A 20,833-nucleotide genomic window follows, 5' to 3' on the forward strand; every position below is an offset into this window, starting at 1 on the left:
ATAAATATGGTAGGGTGATTTTACCCTATAACAAGGAGGGCAAATAGGGTAATCACAAGAGCCGATTTCAACAACAATTTATGCAATGCTGTAAAGAGAATATATGTCACTTATATTACTCCCTGCCCCAATGGAGCTTATAGTTTAAAATTCATAACACATAAGCATTCACACAGTCCATAGCAAACATACATATTTTATAAATATCCATGTATACCAGGAACATATTATCACACCTCTACAGTCTAGAACTTGTGTCTAGCCTGAGAGTTATCAGTAATTAATAATATTATTAATTACCTCTCTTGGGTCTACTACTCCTGCCATTCTATCTTCTATATACGCTTTGTAGTAAAGATGACCTTCGAAAAGTCCAGAGATGCAGTTTTCTTGGCTGTTGTCCTCACATTTTCAATCCTGGAGAAGGCCCTCCTAAAAAATATTAGAGGTGTGATAATATGTTCCTGATATACATGCATATCTATTCTTATTATTACTATTATAGTTTCTTTATATTGTATAATAAATAAACACAATGATGTACAGAGAACACAAATCATCCATTACAGCCCCTACGCCATAGGAGCTTACAGTCTAAATTCACTAACCGGAAAAAATTCTGACAATCACACTAATTCAGAGTTGCATAAATATTGTCAAAGATCAACGCAGTCCTAGACGCAGATGTCACTTGTTCCAGTCCTGTTAACAAGTACACCAGTGCCAAGCAGTCTCCATCTTCAATGGTTCCAGTCAGGATATCAAATCCACTGGTTCCAGCTTGGTCTCCAATGTCAACGCTTCTAGTCCAGTTAAGAAGTCCACTGGTTCCAGCCTGATCTACAGTATCACCGGTCAACATCCACCAGTTCCAGATCAGGATCCAGCCTGGTCTCCAGTTCCAATCTGGTGGCAAGTCCAGTTTTAGCCAAATTACCAGTACCATGAATCCTTTGGGACACTGCTCCCAAATCAGTTCTAATATAACATTTTACCAGCCTGGATCCAGGGATAAGCATTACCGGTCCCAGCCCGTTTACAGAGATACGCATTACCTGTCCCTGCCCGTTTACAGTGATAAGCATTAACGGTCATAGCCCGGTTAAAGAGATATGCATTATCAGTCCCAGGCCAATTCCAGAGAAACCCATTACCGGTCCCAACCTGGCTATAGAGATATGTATCATCGGTCCCAGACCAGTTCCAGACATACCCATTTACGGTCCCAGCCCGTTTACAGTGATACAAATTACCAATCCCAGACCAGTTTCAGTGATACGTATTAATTGGCAAGCCAGGTTCAGAGGTATGAGTTGTTGTTTCCAGCCAGGGTCTTCATCTGTTAGTCCTAGTCCCTAACTCACTGTTGTCTCCTATTCCTTCATATTCTTCCAGTGTCTACCTTCAGCAATACCCTCGCAATTCACACTCAACTTCGAGGTGCAGTACCTTCACTAGACCATCTAGCTTTCTGTCTACAGCGTGTACCCCAACTCCTACTCCAGACCTCAGTCAGGGAACATAAACTGACCCAGAACTGACAAATATCTCCTTGGACATTTCCCAGTTGGCAGGGTGATTTCAAAGGACACAAGTGGCATTATCACAAAATCCCATTCCAACAACAACTTATGAAATGCTTTACAGAGTAAGAACATATGTCATTCATTTTAGTCCCTACCCCATTGGAGCTTACAGACTAAATTTCCTAATAAACATGTACTCACACACATACATACTGTGTTCCATAAATATGGTAGGGTGATTTTACCCTATAACAAGGAGGGCAAATGGGGTAATCACAACAGCCCATTTCAACAACAATTTATGCAATGCTGTAAAGAGAATATATGTCACTTATATTACTCCCTGCCCCATTGGAGCTTACAGTTTAAAATTCATAACACATAAGCATTCACACAGTCCATAGCAAACATACATATTTTATAAATATCCATGTATACCAGGAACATATTATCACACCTCTACAGTCTAGAACTTGTGTCTACCCTTTGAGTTATCAGTAATTAATAATATTATTAATTACCTCTCTTGGGTCTACTACTCCTGCCATTCTATCTTCTATATACGCTTTGTGGTAAAGATGACCTTCGAAAAGTCCAGAGATGCAGTTTTCTTGGCTGTTGTCCTTACATTTTCAATCCTGGAGAAGGCCCTCCTAAAAAATATTAGAGGTGTGATAATATGTTCATGATATACATGCATATCTATTCTTATTATTACTATTAAAGTTTCTTTATATTGTATAATAAATAAACACAATGATGTACAGAGAACACAAATCATCCATTACAGCCCCTGCGTCATAGGAGCTTACAGTCTAAATTCACTAACCGGAAAAAATTCTGACAATCACACAAATTCAGAGTTGCATAAATATTGTCAAAGATCAACGCAGTCCTGGACCCAGATGTCACATGTTCCAGTCCTGTTAACAAGCACACCAGTGCCAAGCAGTCTCCATCTACAATGGTTCCAGTCAGGATATCAAATCCACCGGTTCCAGCTTGGTCTCCAATGTCAATGCTTCTAGTCCAGTTAAGAAGTCCACTGGTTCCAGCCTGGTCTACAGTATCACCGGTCAACATCCACCAGTTCCAGATCAGGATCCAGCCTGGTCTCCAGTTCCAATCTGGTGGCAAGTCCAGTTTTAGCCAAATTACCAGTACCATGAATCCTTTGGGACACTGCTCCCAAATCAGTTCTAATATAACATTTTACCAGCCTGGATCCAGGGATAAGCATTACCGGTCCCAGCCCGTTTACAGAGATACACATTACCTGTCCCTGCCCGTTTACAGTGATAAGCATTAACGGTCATAGCCCGGTTAAAGAGATATGCATTATCAGTCCCAGCCCAATTCCAGAGAAACCCATTACCGGTCCCAACCTGGTTATAGAGATATGTATCATCAGTCCCAGACCAGTTCCAGACATACCCATTTACGGTCCCAGCCCGTTTACAGTGATACAAATTACCAATCTAAGACCAGTTCCAGTGATACGTATTAATTGGCAAGCCAGGTTCAGAGGTATGTGTTGTTGTTTCCAGCCAGGGTCTTCATCTGTTAGTCCTAGTCCCTAACACACTGTTGTCTCCTATTCCTTCATCTTCTTTCAGTGTCTACCTTCAGCAATACCCTCGCAATTCACACTCAACTTCCATGTGCAGGACCTTCACTAGACCATCTAGCTTTCTGTCTACAGCGTGTACCCCAACTCCTACTCCAGACCTCAGTCAGGGAACATAAACTGACCCAGAACTGACAAATATCTCCTTGCACATTTCCCAGTTGGCAGGGTGATTTCAAAGGACACAAGTGGCATTATCACAAAATGCCATTCCAACAACAACTTATGCAATGCTTTACAGAGTAAGAACATATGTCGTTCATTTTAGTCCCTACCCCATTGGAGCTTACAGACTAAATTTCCTAATAAACATGTACTCACACACATACATACTGTGTTCCATAAATATGGTAGGGTGATTTTACCCTATAACAAGGAGGGCAAATGGGGTAATCACAAGAGCCCATTTCAACAACAATTTATGCAATGCTGTAAAGCGAATATATGTCACTTATATTACTCCCTGCCCCATTGGAGCTTACAGTTTAAAATTCATAACACATAAGCATTCACACAGTCCATAGCAAACATACATATTTTATAAATATCCATGTATACCAGGAACATATTATCACACCTCTACAGTCTAGAACTTGTGTCTAGCCTGAGAGTTATCAGTAATTAATAATATTATTAATTACCTCTCTTGGGTCTACTACTCCTGCCATTCTATCTTCTATATACGCTTTGTGGTAAAGATGACCTTCCAAAAGTCCAGAGATGCAGTTTTCTTGGCTGTTGTCCTTACATTTGCAATCCTGGAGAAGGCCCTCCTAAAAAATATTAGAGGTGTGATAATATGTTCCTGATATACATGCATATCTATTCTTATTATTACTATTAAAGTTTCTTTATATTGTATAATAAATAAACACAATGATGTACAGAGAACACAAATCATCCATTACAGCCCCTGCGTCATAGGAGCTTACAGTCTAAATTCACTAACCGGAAAAAATTCTGACAATCACACAAATTCAGAGTTGCATAAATATTGTCAAAGATCAACGCAGTCCTGGACCCAGATGTCACTTGTTCCAGTCCTGTTAACAAGCACACCAGTGCCAAGCAGTCTCCATCTTCAATGGTTCCAGTCAGGATATCAAATCCACCGGTTCCAGCTTGGTCTCCAATGTCAATGCTTCTAGTCCAGTTAAGAAGTCCACTGGTTCCAGCCTGGTCTACAGTATCACCGGTCAACATCCACCAGTTCCAGATCAGGATCCAGCCTGGTCTCCAGTTCCAATCTGGTGGCAAGTCCAGTTTTAGCCAAATTACCAGTACCATGAATCCTTTGGGACATTGCTCCCAAATCAGTTCTAATATAACATTTTACCAGTCTGGATCCAGGGATAAGCATTACCGGTCCCAGCCCGTTTACAGAGATACGCATTATCTGTCCCTGCCCGTTTACAGTGATAAGCATTAACGGTCATAGCCCGGTTAAAGAGATATGCATTATCAGTCCCTGCCCAATTCCAGAGAAACCCATTACCGGTCCCAACCTGGTTATAGAGATATGTATCATCAGTCCCAGACCAGTTCCAGACATACCCATTTACGGTCCCAGCCCGTTTACAGTGATACAAATTACCAATCCCAGACCAGTTCCAGTGATACGTATTAATTGGCAAGCCAGGTTCAGAGGTATGTGTTGTTGTTTCCAGCCAGGGTCTTCATCTGTTAGTCCTAGTCCCTAACACACTGTTATCTCCTATTCCTTCATCTTCTTCCAGTGTCTACCTTCAGCAATACCCTCGCAATTCACACTCAACTTCCATGTGCAGGACCTTCACTAGACCATCTAGCTTTCTGTCTACAGCGTTTACCCCAACTCCTACTCCAGACCTCAGTCAGGGAACATAAACTGACCCAGAACTGACAAATACCTCCTTGCACATTTCCCAGTTGGCAGGGTGATTTCAAAGGACACAAGTGGCATTATCACAAAATGCCATTCCAACAACAACTTATGCAATGCTTTACAGAGTAAGAACATATGTCGTTCATTTTAGTCCCTACCCCATTGGAGCTTACAGACTAAATTTCCTAATAAACATGTACTCACACACATACATACTGTGTTCCATAAATATGGTAGGGTGATTTTACCCTATAACAAGGAGGGCAAATGGGGTAATCACAAGAGCCCATTTCAACAACAATTTATGCAATGCTGTAAAGAGAATATATGTCACTTATATTACTCCCTGCCCCATTGGAGCTTACAGTTTAAAATTCATAACACATAAGCATTCACACAGTCCATAGCAAACATACATATTTTATAAATATCCATGTATACCAGGAACATATTATCACACCTCTACAGTCTAGAACTTGTGTCTAGCCTGAGAGTTATCAGTAATTAATAATATTATTAATTACCTCTCTTGGGTCTACTACTCCTGCCATTCTATCTTCTATATATGCTTTGTAGTAAAGATGACCTTCGAAAAGTCCAGAGATGCAGTTTTCTTGGCTGTTGTCCTCACATTTTCAATCCTGGAGAAGGCCCTCCTAAAAAATATTAGAGGTGTGATAATATATTCATGATATACATGCATATCTATTCTTATTATTACTATTATAGTTTCTTTATATTGTATAATAAGTAAACACAATGATGTACAGAGAACACAAATCATCCATTACAGCCCCTACGCCATAGGAGCTTACAGTCTAAATTCACTAACCGGACAAAATTCTGACAATCACACAAATTCAGAGTTGCATAAATATTGTCAAAGATCAACGCAGTCCTAGACCCAGATGTCACTTGTTCCAGTCCTGTTAACAAGTACACCAGTGCCAAGCAGTCTCCATCTTCAATGGTTCCAGTCAGGATATCAAATCCACCGGTTCCAGCTTGGTCTCCAATGTCAATGCTTCTAGTCCAGTTAAGAAGTCCACTGGTTCCAACCTGGTCTACAGTATCACCGGTCAACATCCACCAGTTCCAGATCAGGATCCAGCCTGGTCTCCAGTTCCAATCTGGTGGCAAGTCCAGTTTTAGCCAAATTACCAGTACCATGAATCCTTTGGGACATTGCTCCCAAATCAGTTCTAATATAACATTTTACCAGCCTGGATCCAGGGATAAGCATTACCGGTCCCAGCCCGTTTACAGAGATATGCATTACCTGTCCCTGCCCGTTTACAGTGATAAGCATTAACGGTCATAGCCCGGTTAAAGAGATATGCATTATCAGTCCCAGCCCAATTCCAGAGAAACCCATTACCGGTCCCAACCTGGTTATAGAGATATGTATCATTGGTCCCAGACCAATTCCAGACATACCCATTTACGGTCCCAGCCCGTTTACAGTGATACAAATTACCAATCCCAGACCAGTTCCAGTGATACGTATTAATTGGCAAGCCAGGTTCAGAGGTATGTGTTGTTGTTTCCAGCCAGGGTCTTCATCTGTTAGTCCTAGTCCCTAACACACTGTTATCTCCTATTCCTTCATCTTCTTCCAGTGTCTACCTTCAGCAATACCCTCGCAATTCACACTCAACTTCCATGTGCAGGACCTTCACTAGACCATCTAGCTTTCTGTCTACAGCGTTTACCCCAACTCCTACTCCAGACCTCAGTCAGGGAACATAAACTGACCCAGAACTGACAAATATCTCCTTGCACATTTCCCAGTTGGCAGGGTGATTTCACAGGACACAAGTGGCATTATCACAAAATCCCATTCCAACAACAACTTATGCAATGCTTTACAGAGTAAGAACATATGTCGTTCATTTTAGTCCCTACCCCATTGGAGCTTACAGACTAAATTTCCTAATAAACATGTACTCACACACATACATACTGTGTTCCATAAATATGGTTGGGTGATTTTACCCTATAACAAGGAGGGCAAATGAGGTAATCACAAGAGCCCATTTTAACAACAATTTATGCAATGCTGTAAAGAGAATATATGTCACTTATATTACTCCCTGCCCCATTGGAGCTTACAGTTTAAAATTCATAACACATAAGCATTCACACAGTCCATAGCAAACATACATATTTTATAAATATCCATGTATACCAGGAACATATTATCACACCTCTACAGTCTAGAACTTGTGTCTAGCCTGAGAGTTATCAGTAATTAATAATATTATTAATTACCTCTCTTGGGTCTACTACTCCTGCCATTCTATCTTCTATATACGCTTTGTGGTAAAGATGACCTTCGAAAAGTCCTGAGATGCTGTTTTCTTGGCTGTTGTCCTCACATTTTCATTCCTGGAGAAGGCCCTCCTAAAAAATATTAGAGGTGTGATAATATGTTCCTGATATACATGCATATCTATTCTTATTATTACTATTATAGTTTCTTTATATTGTATAATAAATAAACACAATGATGTACAGAGAACACAAATCATCCATTACAGCCCCTGTGTCATAGGAGCTTACTGTCTAAATTCACTAACCGGAAAAAATTCTGACAATCACACAAATTCAGAGTTGCATAAATATTGTCAAAGATCAATGCAGTCCTAAACCCAGATGTCACTTGTTCCAGTCCTGTTAACAAGTACACCAGTGCCAAGCAGTCTCCATCTTCAATGGTTCCAGTCAGGATATCAAATCCACCGGTTCCAGCTTGGTCTCCAATGTCAATGCTTCTAGTCCAGTTAAGAAGTCCACTGGTTCCAGCCTGGTCTACAGTATCACCGGTCAACATCCACCAGTTCCAGATCAGGATCCAGCCTGGGCTCCAGTTCCAATCTGGTGGCAAGTCCAGTTTTAGCCAAATTACCAGTACCATGAATCCTTTGGGACACTGCTCCCAAATCAGTTCTAATATAACATTTTACCAGCCTGGATCCAGGGATAAGCATTACCGGTCCCAGCCCGTTTACAGAGATACACATTACCTGTCCCTGCCCGTTTACAGTGATAAGCATTAACGGTCATAGCCCGGTTAAAGAGATATGCATTATCAGTCCCAGCCCAATTCCAGAGAAACCCATTACCGGTCCCAACCTGGTTATAGAGATATGTATCATCAGTCCCAGACCAGTTCCAGACATACCCATTTACGGTCCCAGCCCATTTACAGTGATACAAATTACCAATCTAAGACCAGTTCCAGTGATACGTATTAATTGGCAAGCCAGGTTCAGAGGTATGTGTTGTTGTTTCCAGCCAGGGTCTTCATCTGTTAGTCCTAGTCCCTAACACACTGTTGTCTCCTATTCCTTCATCTTCTTTCAGTGTCTACCTTCAGCAATACCCTCGCAATTCACACTCAACTTCCATGTGCAGGACCTTCACTAGACCATCTAGCTTTCTGTCTACAGCGTGTACCCCAACTCCTACTCCAGACCTCAGTCAGGGAACATAAACTGACCCAGAACTGACAAATATCTCCTTGCACATTTCCCAGTTGGCAGGGTGATTTCAAAGGACACAAGTGGCATTATCACAAAATGCCATTCCAACAACAACTTATGCAATGCTTTACAGAGTAAGAACATATGTCGTTCATTTTAGTCCCTACCCCATTGGAGCTTACAGACTAAATTTCCTAATAAACATGTACTCACACACATACATACTGTGTTCCATAAATATGGTAGGGTGATTTTACCCTATAACAAGGAGGGCAAATGGGGTAATCACAAGAGCCCATTTCAACAACAATTTATGCAATGCTGTAAAGAGAATATATGTCACTTATATTACTCCCTGCCCCATTGGAGCTTACAGTTTAAAATTCATAACACATAAGCATTCACACAGTCCATAGCAAACATACATATTTTATAAATATCCATGTATACCAGGAACATATTATCACACCTCTACAGTCTAGAACTTGTGTCTAGCCTGAGAGTTATCAGTAATTAATAATATTATTAATTACCTCTCTTGGGTCTACTACTCCTGCCATTCTATCTTCTATATACGCTTTGTAGTAAAGATGACCTTCGAAAAGTCCAGAGATGCAGTTTTCTTGGCTGTTGTCCTCACATTTTCAATCCTGGAGAAGGCCCTCCTAAAAAATATTAGAGGTGTGATAATATGTTCCTGATATACATGCATATCTATTCTTATTATTACTATTATAGTTTCTTTATATTGTATAATAAGTAAACACAATGATGTACAGAGAACACAAATCATCCATTACAGCCCCTACGCCATAGGAGCTTACAGTCTAAATTCACTAACAGGACAAAATTCTGACAATCACACTAATTCAGAGTTGCATAAATATTGTCAAAGATCAACGCAGTCCTAGACCCAGATGTCACTTGTTCCAGTCCTGTTAACAAGTACACCAGTGCCAAGCAGTCTCCATCTTCAATGGTTCCAGTCAGGATATCAAATCCACCGGTTCCAGCTTGGTCTCCAATGTCAATGCTTCTAGTCCAGTTAAGAAGTCCACTGGTTCCAACCTGGTCTACAGTATCACCGGTCAACATCCACCAGTTCCAGATCAGGATCCAGCCTGGTCTCCAGTTCCAATCTGGTGGCAAGTCCAGTTTTAGCCAAATTACCAGTACCATGAATCCTTTGGGACATTGCTCCCAAATCAGTTCTAATATAACATTTTACCAGCCTGGATCCAGGGATAAGCATTACCGGTCCCAGCCCGTTTACAGAGATACGCATTACCTGTCCCTGCCCGTTTACAGTGATAAGCATTAACGGTCATAGCCCGGTTAAAGAGATATGCATTATCAGTCCCAGCCCAATTCCAGAGAAACCCATTACCGGTCCCAACCTGGTTATAGAGATATGTATCATCAGTCCCAGACCAGTTCCAGACATACCCATTTACGGTCCCAGCCCGTTTACAGTGATACAAATTACCAATCCCAGACCAGTTCCAGTGATACGTATTAATTGGCAAGCCAGGTTCAGAGGTATGTGTTGTTGTTTCCAGCCAGGGTCTTCATCTGTTAGTCCTAGTCCCTAACACACTGTTATCTCCTATTCCTTCATCTTCTTCCAGTGTCTACCTTCAGCAATACCCTCGCAATTCACACTCAACTTCCATGTGCAGGACCTTCACTAGACCATCTAGCTTTCTGTCTACAGCATTTACCCCAACTCCTACTCCAGACCTCAGTCAGGGAACATAAACTGACCCAGAACTGACAAATATCTCCTTGCACATTTCCCAGTTGGCAGGGTGATTTCACAGGACACAAGTGGCATTATCACAAAATCCCATTCCAACAACAACTTATGCAATGCTTTACAGAGTAAGAACATATGTCGTTCATTTTAGTCCCTACCCCATTGGAGCTTACAGACTAAATTTCCTAATAAACATGTACTCACACACATACATACTGTGTTCCATAAATATGGTAGGGTGATTTTACCCTATAACAAGGAGGGCAAATGAGGTAATCACAAGAGCCCATTTTAACAACAATTTATGCAATGCTGTAAAGAGAATATATGTCACTTATATTACTCCCTGCCCCATTGGAGCTTACAGTTTAAAATTCATAACACATAAGCATTCACACAGTCCATAGCAAACATACATATTTTATAAATATCCATGTATACCAGGAACATATTATCACACCTCTACAGTCTAGAACTTGTGTCTAGCCTGAGAGTTATCAGTAATTAATAATATTATTAATTACCTCTCTTGGGTCTACTACTCCTGCCATTCTATCTTCTATATTCGCTTTGTGGTAAAGATGACCTTCGAAAAGTCCTGAGATGCTGTTTTCTTGGCTGTTGTCCTCACATTTTCAATCCTGGAGAAGGCCCTCCTAAAAAATATTAGAGGTGTGATAATATGTTCCTGATATACATGCATATCTATTCTTATTATTACTATTATAGTTTCTTTATATTGTATAATAAATAAACACAATGATGTACAGAGAACACAAATCATCCATTACAGCCCCCGTGTCATAGGAGCTTACAGTCTAAATTCACTAACCGGACAAAATTCTGACAATCACACTAATTCAGAGTTGCATAAATATTGTCAAAGATCAACGCAGTCCTAGACCCAGATGTCACTTGTTCCAGTCCTGTTAACAAGTACACCAGTGCCAAGCAGTCTCCATCTTCAATGGTTCCAGTCAGGATATCAAATCCACCGGTTCCAGCTTGGTCTCCAATGTCAACGCTTCTAGTCCAGTTAAGAAGTCCACTGGTTCCAACCTGGTCTACAGTATCACCGGTCAACATCCACCAGTTCCAGATCAGGATCCAGCCTGTTCTCCAGTTCCAATCTGGTGGCAAGTCCAGTTTTAGCCAAATTACCAGTACCATGAATCCTTTGGGACATTGCTCCCAAATCAGTTCTAATATAACATTTTACCAGCCTGGATCCAGGGATAAGCATTACCGGTCCCAGCCTGTTTACAGAGATACGCATTACCTGTCCCTGCCCGTTTACAGTGATAAGCATTAACGGTCATAGCCCGGTTAAAGAGATATGCATTATCAGTCCCAGCCCAATTCCAGAGAAACCCATTACCGGTCCCAACCTGGTTATAGAGATATGTATCATCAGTCCCAGACCAGTTCCAGACATACCCATTTATGGTCCCAGCCCATTTACAGTGATACAAATTACCAATCTAAGACCAGTTCCAGTGATACGTATTAATTGGCAAGCCAGGTTCAGAGGTATGTGTTGTTGTTTCCAGCCAGGGTCTTCATCTGTTAGTCCTAGTCCCTAACACACTGTTGTCTCCTATTCCTTCATCTTCTTTCAGTGTCTACCTTCAGCAATACCCTCGCAATTGACACTCAACTTCCATGTGCAGGACCTTCACTAGACCATCTAGCTTTCTGTCTACAGCGTGTACCCCAACTCCTACTCCAGACCTCAGTCAGGGAACATAAACTGACCCAGAACTGACAAATATCTCCTTGCACATTTCCCAGTTGGCAGGGTGATTTCAAAGGACACAAGTGGCATTATCACAAAATGCCATTCCAACAACAACTTATGCAATGCTTTACAGAGTAAGAACATATGTCGTTCATTTTAGTCCCTACCCCATTGGAGCTTACAGACTAAATTTCCTAATAAACATGTACTCACACACATACATACTGTGTTCCATAAATATGGTAGGGTGATTTTACCCTATAACAAGGAGGGCAAATGGGGTAATCACAAGAGCCCATTTCAACAACAATTTATGCAATGCTGTAAAGAGAATATATGTCACTTATATTACTCCCTGCCCCATTGGAGCTTACAGTTTAAAATTCATAACACATAAGCATTCACACAGTCCATAGCAAACATACATATTTTATAAATATCCATGTATACCAGGAACATATTATCACACCTCTACAGTCTAGAACTTGTGTCTAGCCTGAGAGTTATCAGTAATTAATAATATTATTAATTACCTCTCTTGGGTCTACTACTCCTGCCATTCTATCTTCTATATACGCTTTGTAGTAAAGATGACCTTCGAAAAGTCCAGAGATGCAGATTTCTTGGCTGTTGTCCTCACATTTTCAATCCTGGAGAAGGCCCTCCTAAAAAATATTAAAGGTGTGATAATATGTTCCTGATATACATGCATATCTATTCTTATTATTACTATTATAGTTTCTTTATATTGTATAATAAATAAACACAATGATGTACAGAGAACACAAATCATCCATTACAGCCCCTGCGCCATAGGAGCTTACAGTCTAAATTCACTAACAGGTAAAAATTCTGACAATCACACTAATTCAGAGTTGCATAAATATTGTCAAAGATCAACGCAGTCCTGGACCCAGATGTCACTTGTTCCAGTCCTGTTAACAAGCACACCAGTGCCAAGCAGTCTCCATCTTCAATGGTTCCAGTCAGGATATCAAATCCACCGGTTCCAGCTTGGTCTCCAATGTCAATGCTTCTAGTCCAGTTAAGAAGTCCACTGGTTCCAGCCTGGTCTACAGTATCACCGGTCAACATCCACCAGTTCCAGATCAGGATCCAGCCTGGGCTCCAGTTCCTATCTGATGGCAAGTCCAGTTTTAGCCAAATTACCAGTACCATGAATCCTTTGGGACATTGCTCCCAAATCAGTTCTAATATAACATTTTACCAGCCTGGATCCAGGGATAAGCATTACCGGTCCCAGCCCGGTTACAGAGATATGCATTACCTGTCCCTGCCCATTTACAGTGATAAGCATTACCGATCATAGCCCGGTTAAAGAGATATGCATTATCAGTCCCAGCCCAATTCCAGAGAAACCCATTACCGGTCCCAACCTGGTTATAGAGATATGTATCATCGGTCCCAGACCAGTTCCAGACATACCCATTTATGGTCCCAGCCCATTTACAGTGATACAAATTACCAATCCCAGACCAGTTCCAGTGATACGTATTAATTGGCAAGCCAGGTTCAGAGGTATGTGTTGTTGTTTCCAGCCAGGGTCTTCATCTGTTAGTCCTAGTCCCTAACACACTGTTATCTCCTATTCCTTCATCTTCTTCCAGTGTCTACCTTCAGCAATACCCTCGCAAATTCACACTCAACTTCCATGTGCAGGACCTTCACTAGACCATCTAGCTTTCTGTCTACAGCGTTTACCCCAACTCCTACTCCAGACCTCAGTCAGGGAACATAAACTGACCCAGAACTGACAAATATCTCCTTGGACATTTCCCAGTTGGCAGGGTGATTTCAAAGGACACAAGTGGCATTATCACAAAATCCCATTCCAACAACAACTTATGAAATGCTTTACAGAGTAAGAACATATGTCATTCATTTTAGTCCCTACCCCATTGGAGCTTACAGACTAAATTTCCTAATAAACATGTACTCACACACATACATACTGTGTTCCATAAATATGGTAGGGTGATTTTACCCTATAACAAGGAGGGCAAATGGGGTAATCACAACAGCCCATTTCAACAACAATTTATGCAATGCTGTAAAGAGAATATATGTCACTTATATTACTCCCTGCCCCATTGGAGCTTACAGTTTAAAATTCATAACACATAAGCATTCACACAGTCCATAGCAAACATACATATTTTATAAATATCCATGTATACCAGGAACATATTATCACACCTCTACAGTCTAGAACTTGTGTCTACCCTTTGAGTTATCAGTAATTAATAATATTATTAATTACCTCTCTTGGGTCTACTACTCCTGCCATTCTATCTTCTATATACGCTTTGTAGTAAAGATGACCTTCGAAAAGTCCAGAGATGCAGTTTTCTTGGCTGTTGTCCTCACATTTTCAATCCTGGAGAAGGCCCTCCTAAAAAATATTAGAGGTGTGATAATATGTTCCTGATATACATGCATATCTATTCTTATTATTACTATTATAGTTTCTTTATATTGTATAATAAGTAAACACAATGATGTACAGAGAACACAAATCATCCATTACAGCCCCTACGCCATAGGAACTTACAGTCTAAATTCACTAACCGGACAAAATTCTGACAATCACACTAATTCAGAGTTGCATAAATATTGTCAAAGATCAACGCAGTCCTAGACCCAGATGTCACTTGTTCCAGTCCTGTTAACAAGTACACCAGTGCCAAGGTGTCTCCATCTTCAATGGTTCCAGTCAGGATATCAAATCCACCGGTTCCAGCTTGGTCTCCAATGTCAATGCTTCTAGTCCAGTTAAGAAGTCCACTGGTTCCAGCCTGGTCTACAGTATCACCGGTCAACATCCACCAGTTCCAGATCAGGATCCAGCCTGGTCTCCAGTTCCAATCTGGTGGCAAGTCCAGTTTTAGCCAAATTACCAGTACCATGAATCCTTTGGGACACTGCTCCCAAATCAGTTCTAATATAACATTTTACCAGCCTGGATCCAGGGATAAGCATTACCGGTCCCAGCCCGTTTACAGAGATACACATTACCTGTCCCTGCCCGTTTACAGTGATAAGCATTAACGGTCATAGCCCGGTTAAAGAGATATGCATTATCAGTCCCAGCCCAATTCCAGAGAAACCCATTACCGGTCCCAACCTGGTTATAGAGATATGTATCATCAGTCCCAGACCAGTTCCAGACATACCCATTTACGGTCCCAGCCCGTTTACAGTGATACAAATTACCAATCTAAGACCAGTTCCAGTGATACGTATTAATTGGCAAGCCAGGTTCAGAGGTATGTGTTGTTGTTTCCAGCCAGGGTCTTCATCTGTTAGTCCTAGTCCCTAACACACTGTTGTCTCCTATTCCTTCATCTTCTTTCAGTGTCTACCTTCAGCAATACCCTCGCAATTCACACTCAACTTCCATGTGCAGGACCTTCACTAGACCATCTAGCTTTCTGTCTACAGCGTGTACCCCAACTCCTACTCCAGACCTCAGTCAGGGAACATAAACTGACCCAGAACTGACAAATATCTCCTTGGACATTTCCCAGTTGGCAGGGTGATTTCAAAGGACACAAGTGGCATTATCACAAAATCCCATTCCAACAACAACTTATGAAATGCTTTACAGAGTAAGAACATATGTCATTCATTTTAGTCCCTACCCCATTGGAGCTTACAGACTAAATTTCCTAATAAACATGTACTCACACACATACATACTGTGTTCCATAAATATGGTAGGGTGATTTTACCCTATAACAAGGAGGGCAAATGGGGTAATCACAACAGCCCATTTCAACAACAATTTATGCAATGCTGTAAAGAGAATATATGTCACTTATATTACTCCCTGCCCCATTGGAGCTTACAGTTTAAAATTCATAACACATAAGCATTCACACAGTCCATAGCAAACATACATATTTTATAAATATCCATGTATACCAGGAACATATTATCACACCTCTACAGTCTAGAACTTGTGTCTACCCTTTGAGTTATCAGTAATTAATAATATTATTAATTACCTCTCTTGGGTCTACTACTCCTGCCATTATATCTTCTATATACGCTTTGTAGTAAAGATGACCTTCGAAAAGTCCAGAGATGCAGTTTTCTTGGCTGTTGTCCTCACATTTTCAATCCTGGAGAAGGCCCTCCTAAAAAATATTAGAGGTGTGATAATATGTTCCTGATATGCATGCATATCTATTCTTATTATTACTATTATAGTTTCTTTATATTGTATAATAAGTAAACACAATGATGTACAGAGAACACAAATCATCCATTACAGCCCCTACGCCATAGGAGCTTACAGTCTAAATTCACTAACCGGACAAAATTCTGACAATCACACTAATTCAGAGTTGCATAAATATTGTCAAAGATCAACGCAGTCCTAGACCCAGATGTCACTTGTTCCAGTCCTGTTAACAAGTACACCAGTGCCAAGCAGTCTCCATCTTCAATGGTTCCAGTCAGGATATCAAATACACCGGTTCCAGCTTGGTCTCCAATGTCAACGCTTCTAGTCCAGTTAAGAAGTCCACTGGTTCCAACCTGGTCTACAGTATCACCGGTCAACATCCACCAGTTCCAGATCAGGATCCAGCCTGGTCTCCAGTTCCAATCTGGTGGCAAGTCCAGTTTTAGCCAAATTACCAGTACCATGAATCCTTTGGGACATTGCTCCCAAATCAGTTCTAATATAACATTTTACCAGCCTGGATCCAGGGATAAGCATTACCGGTCCCAGCCCGTTTACAGAGATACGCATTACCTGTCCCTGCCCGTTTACAGTGATAAGCATTAACGGTCATAGCCCGGTTAAAGAGATATGCATTATCAGTCCCAGCCCAATTCCAGAGAAACCCATTACCGGTCCCAACCTGGTTATAGAGATATGTATCATCAGTCCCAGACCAGTTCCAGACATACCCATTTACGGTCCCAGCCCGTTTACAGTGATACAAATTACCAATCCCAGACCAGTTCCAGTGATACGTATTAATTGGCAAGCCAGGTTCAGAGGTATGTGTTGTTGTTTCCAGCCAGGGTCTTCATCTGTTAGTCCTAGTCCCTAACACACTGTTATCTCCTATTCCTTCATCTTCTTCCAGTGTCTACCTTCAGCAATACCCTCGCAATTCACACTCAACTTCCATGTGCAGGACCTTCACTAGACCATCTAGCTTTCTGTCTACAGCGTTTACCCCAACTCCTACTCCAGACCTCAGTCAGGGAACATAAACTGACCCAGAACTGACAAATATCTCCTTGCACATTTCCCAGTTGGCAGGTTGATTTCAAAGGACACAAGTGGCATTATCACAAAATCCCATTCCAACAACAACTTATGCAATGCTTTACAGAGTAAGAACATATGTCGTTCATTTTAGTCCCTACCCCATTGGAGCTTACAGACTAAATTTCCTAATAAACATGTACTCACACACATACATACTGTGTTCCATAAATATGGTAGGGTGATTTTACCCTATAACAAGGAGGGCAAATGAGGTAATCACAAGAGCCCATTTTAACAACAATTTATGCAATGCTGTAAAGAGAATATATGTCACTTATATTACTCCCTGCCCCATTGGAGCTTACAGTTTAAAATTCATAACACATAAGCATTCACACAGTCCATAGCAAACATACATATTTTATAAATATCCAAGTATACCAGGAACATATTATCACACCTCTACAGTCTAGAACTTGTGTCTAGCCTGAGAGTTATCAGTAATTAATAATATTATTAATTACCTCTCTTGGGTCTACTACTCCTGCCATTCTATCTTCTATATACGCTTTGTGGTAAAGATGACCTTCGAAAAGTCCTGAGATGCAGTTTTCTTGGCTGTTGTCCTCACATTTTCAATCCTGGAGAAGGCCCTCCTAAAAAATATTAGAGGTGTGATAATATGTTCCTGATATACATGCATATCTATTCTTATTATTACTATTATAGTTTCTTTATATTGTATAATAAGTAAACACAATGATGTACAGAGAACACAAATCATCCATTACAGCCCCTACGCCATAGGAGCTTACAGTCTAAATTCACTAACCGGACAAAATTCTGACAATCACACTAATTCAGAGTTGCATAAATATTGTCAAAGATCAACGCAGTCCTAGACCCAGATGTCACTTGTTCCAGTCCTGTTAACAAGTACACCAGTGCCAAGCAGTCTCCATCTTCAATGGTTCCAGTCAGGATATCAAATCCACCGGTTCCAGCTTGGTCTCCAATGTCAACGCTTCTAGTCCAGTTAAGAAGTCCACTGGTTCCAACCTGGTCTACAGTATCACCGGTCAACATCCACCAGTTCCAGATCAGGATCCTGCCTGGTCTCCAGTTCCAATCTGGTGGCAAGTCCAGTTTTAGCCAAATTACCAGTACCATGAATCCTTTGGGACATTGCTCCCAAATCAGTTCTAATATAACATTTTACCAGCCTGGATCCAGGGATAAGCATTACCGGTCCCAGCCCGTTTACAGAGATACGCATTACCTGTCCCTGCCCGTTTACAGTGATAAGCATTAACGGTCATAGCCCGGTTAAAGAGATATGCATTATCAGTCCCAGCCCAATTCCAGAGAAACCCATTACCGGTCCCAACCTGGTTATAGAGATATGTATCATCAGTCCCAGACCAGTTCCAGACATACCCATTTACGGTCCCAGCCCGTTTACAGTGATACAAATTACCAATCCCAGACCAGTTCCAGTGATACGTATTAATTGGCAAGCCAGGTTCAGAGGTATGTGTTGTTGTTTCCAGCCAGGGTCTTCATCTGTTAGTCCTAGTCCCTAACACACTGTTATCTCCTATTCCTTCATCTTCTTCCAGTGTCTACCTTCAGCAATACCCTCGCAATTCACACTCAACTTCCATGTGCAGGACCTTCACTAGACCATCTAGCTTTCTGTCTACAGCGTTTACCCCAACTCCTACTCCAGACCTCAGTCAGGGAACATAAACTGACCCAGAACTGACAAATATCTCCTTGCACATTTCCCAGTTGGCAGGTTGATTTCAAAGGACACAAGTGGCATTATCACAAAATCCCATTCCAACAACAACTTATGCAATGCTTTACAGAGTAAGAACATATGTCGTTCAATTTAGTCCCTACCCCATTGGAGCTTACAGACTAAATTTCCTAATAAACATGTACTCACACACATACATACTGTGTTCCATAAATATGGTAGGGTGATTTTACCCTATAACAAGGAGGGCAAATGAGGTAATCACAAGAGCCCATTTTAACAACAATTTATGCAATGCTGTAAAGAGAATATATGTCACTTATATTACTCCCTGCCCCATTGGAGCTTACAGTTTAAAATTCATAACACATAAGCATTCACACAGTCCATAGCAAACATACATATTTTATAAATATCCAAGTATACCAGGAACATATTATCACACCTCTACAGTCTAGAACTTGTGTCTAGCCTGAGAGTTATCAGTAATTAATAATATTATTAATTACCTCTCTTGGGTCTACTACTCCTGCCATTCTATCTTCTATATACGCTTTGTGGTAAAGATGACCTTCGAAAAGTCCTGAGATGCAGTTTTCTTGGCTGTTGTCCTCACATTTTCAATCCTGGAGAAGGCCCTCCTAAAAAATATTAGAGGTGTGATAATATGTTCCTGATATACATGCATATCTATTCTTATTATTACTATTATAGTTTCTTTATATTGTATAATAAATAAACACAATGATGTACAGAGAACACAAATCATCCATTACAGCCCCTGTGTCATAGGAGCTTACTGTCTAAATTCACTAACCGGAAAAAATTCTGACAATCACACAAATTCAGAGTTGCATAAATATTGTCAAAGATCAACGCAGTCCTAGACCCAGATGTCACTTGTTCCAGTCCTGTTAACAAGTACTCCAGTGCCAAGCAGTCTCCATCTTCAATGGTTCCAGTCAGGATATCAAATCCACCGGTTCCAGCTTGGTCTCCAATGTCAATGCTTCTAGTCCAGTTAAAAAGTCCACTGGTTCCAGCCTGGTCTACAGTATCACCGGTCAACATCCACCAGTTCCAGATCAGGATCCAGCCTGGTCTCCAGTTCCAATCTGGTGGCAAGTCCAGTTTTAGCCAAATTACCAGTACCATGAATCCTTTGGGACACTGCTCCCAAATCAGTTCTAATATAACATTTTACCAGCCTGGATCCAGGGATAAGCATTACCGGTCCCAGCCCGTTTACAGAGATACACATTACCTGTCCCTGCCCGTTTACAGTGATAAGCATTAACGGTCATAGCCCGGTTAAAGAGATATGCATTATCAGTCCCAGCCCAATTCCAGAGAAACCCATTACCGGTCCCAACCTGGTTATAGAGATATGTATCATCAGTCCCAGACCAGTTCCAGACATACCCATTTACGGTCCCAGCCCGTTTACAGTGATACAAATTGCCAATCTAAGACCAGTTCCAGTGATACGTATTAATTGGCAAGCCAGGTTCAGAGGTATGTGTTGTTGTTTCCAGCCAGGGTCTTAATCTGTTAGTCCTAGTCCCTAACACACTGTTGTCTCCTATTCCTTCATCTTCTTTCAGTGTCTACCTTCAGCAATACCCTCGCAATTCACACTCAACTTCCATGTGCAGGACCTTCACTAGACCATCTAGCTTTCTGTCTACAGCGTGTACCCCAACTCCTACTCCAGACCTCAGTCAGGGAACATAAACTGACCCAGAACTGACAAATATCTCCTTGCACATTTCCCAGTTGGCAGGGTGATTTCAAAGGACACAAGTGGCATTATCACAAAATGCC

Source organism: Taudactylus pleione, unplaced genomic scaffold (genome assembly GCF_031769625.1).
Source record: "Taudactylus pleione unplaced genomic scaffold, aTauple2 ptg000178l, whole genome shotgun sequence".
Lineage (NCBI taxonomy): Eukaryota > Metazoa > Chordata > Amphibia > Anura > Myobatrachidae > Taudactylus > Taudactylus pleione.